Consider the following 2,788-nt stretch of genomic DNA (forward strand, 5'->3'; position numbering starts at 1 on the left):
GTTTACACCATTCTCCTGCCTCAGCCTCCCGAGTAGCTGGGACTACAGGCGCCCGCCACCTTGCCCAGCTAGTTTTCTGTATTTTTTAGTAGAGATGGGGTTTCACCGTGTTAGCCAGAATGGTCTCGATCTCCTGACCTCATGATTTGCCCATCTCGGCCTCCCAAAGTGCTGGGATTACAGGCTTAAGCCACCGCACCCGGCATCTACATTTCAAACAGATATATTTTATCTGTGAATTCAGAAAAGGTTCTTTTCCTAAGAGAAATCCATACCCTAAATGTCCATGGGAGGGCTTGAAGGAGATACCATTTACTAAAACTGTAAGGAATTAATTGGTGAGGGGACACCAAGCATCACTAAGTCAAGCAGTGGCTTTCCTCTGTAGGTCAGGACTGAAGTTAGAAGAAGCCATTAATCCAGGCTCTCTAATAGCAATGTGAATAATAATAATCGTACACACCCCCATAGATATCAGATAGCTTAACCATTAAAAGTCAGGTGGGTATAATCATAATGACTGGCAAAGTCAGCATGGTAGCCAAGGGAACTTGCACAGATGGTTAAAAAGACAATTTTTATTTTATTTTATTTATTTGAGACAGAGGCTTACTCTGTTGCCCAGGTTCCAGTTTAATGACGCCATCTTGGCTCACTGAAACCTCCACCTCCCAGGTTCAAGCAATTCTCCTGCCTCAGCCTCTTCAGTATCTGGGATTACAGGTGTGCACCAACATGCCCAGCTAATTTTTTTGTATTTTTAGTAGAGATGGGGTTTTGCTATGCTGGCCAGGCTGGTCTTGAACTCCTGGCCTCAAGTTATCCACCTGCCTTGGCCTCCTAAAGTGCTGGTATTACAGGAATGAGCCACCATGCCCAGCCAAAATATACAACTATCTGAAAGACATCAGGGATAGCGTACTCCTTATATCCCCATTTAATTAACCAATACGACCCCCACAAAACATCAGATGGATCCTGGAGAAAGATATTTGGACTACTGCAAACTCAGTCAAGTAGTAGTCCCAAATGCAGCTGCTGTGCCAGATGTGGTATACTGGCCCAGGCAGATTATCACAGCCTTAGGATGATGATATATGGCAATTATTCTGGTGAGTGCATTGTTTTCCTGCCCCTACCAGATATGAGAATCAGAAACAGTTCACATTCACTTGGAATGGATAATAGTATACATTTCAGTGTTGCCCAAAGTTATCTTACCTCTCCTGCCTCTGTCAATCTATAAACTGAAGAAATATAAATAATCTGGCTACCCTTCAGAATACTATATTCAGAATACTACAGGTCTACTATATTGATGACATTATACTAAACGGATCAAATAAGCAATAAGCGGCTAGCATGATATAGTCCTTTGGAAGACTCATATGCTACGATGAGTGGGAGATAAACCCTATGGCAATTCAGAGGCCCCCCACATCAGTACATTTTTTTTTTTCTTTTAGATGGAGTCTCGCTCTGTCACCCAGGTTGGAAGTACAGTGGCACGATCTCGGCTCACTGCAACCTCCACCTCCCAGGTTCAAGTGATTGTACTGCCTCAGCCTTCTGAGTAGCTGGGATTACAGGTGTGCACTACCACGTCTGGATAATTTTTGTATTTTTAGTAGAGATGGAGTGTCACCATTTTGGTTAGGCTAGTCTCGAACTCCTGACCTCGTGATTCACCAGCCTTGGCCTCCCAAAGTGGTGGGATTACAGGCGTGAGCCACCAGGCCCAACCCAGTAAAATTTTTAGGGTCCCAGTAATCTGGGACATTTCCTCCAAAATAAAAAACAAGTTATTGCATCTTGCACTTTCTACCACCAAGAAGAAAGCACAAGACATTGTCATAAACACTCAATATGCTCACTCTTTTTAACTTCAGCTACTCTAATAGATGTGTAGTGGTATTTGTTCTGATTTAAATTTGCATTTCCTCTATGACTAATGATGTTGAGTATCTTTTTATATGTTTATTTTCCATCAGCACATCTTTGGTGAAATTACTGTTCAAATCTTTTACCCATTGCAATGGACTAAATATTTGTGTCCCCTCAAAATTCATATGTTGACATCCTAATCCCCAAAGTGATAGTATTAGGAAGTGGGGCCTTTGGGAGGTATTTGGGTCATGAGGGTGGAGCCCTTGTGAATGGGATTAGTACCCTTCCTTTAAAAAGGAAGCCTTATAAAAGACTGCAAATTGGGTGTAGTGTATATAGTCTGGGTGATGGGTGCACCAAAATCTCACAAATCACCACTAAAGAACTCATGTAACCAAACACCACCTGTGCCCCAATAAACTATGGAAATAATTTTTTAATTAGAAAATAAATAAAAAATAAAAAGGAACCCCAGGCCAGGTGCAGTGGCTCACAACTAGAATCCTGGCACTTTGGGAGGTTGAAGTGGGAGGACTGCTTGAGGCTGCAGTTCAAGACCAGCCTGGGCAACATAGTAAGACCCCATCTCTATTATTAAAAAAAAAAAAAGAGGCCAGGCGTGGTGGCTCATGCCTATAATCCCAGCATTTTGGGAGGCCAAGGTGGGCAGATCACGAGGTCAGGAGATCGAGACCATCCTGGCTAACACTGTGAAACCCCATCTCTACCGAAAAATAGAAAAAATTAGCCGGGCGTGGTGGTGGGTGGGTGCCTATAGTCCTAACCACTTGGGCGGCTGAGGCAGGAGAATGGCGTGAACCCGGGAGGCAGAGCTTGCAGTGAGCCAAGATCGTGCCACTGCACTCCAGCCTGGATGACAGAGTGAGACTCCATCTCAAAA

Source organism: Rhinopithecus bieti, unplaced genomic scaffold (genome assembly GCF_001698545.2).
Source record: "Rhinopithecus bieti isolate Rb0 unplaced genomic scaffold, ASM169854v2 scaffold_39746, whole genome shotgun sequence".
Lineage (NCBI taxonomy): Eukaryota > Metazoa > Chordata > Mammalia > Primates > Cercopithecidae > Rhinopithecus > Rhinopithecus bieti.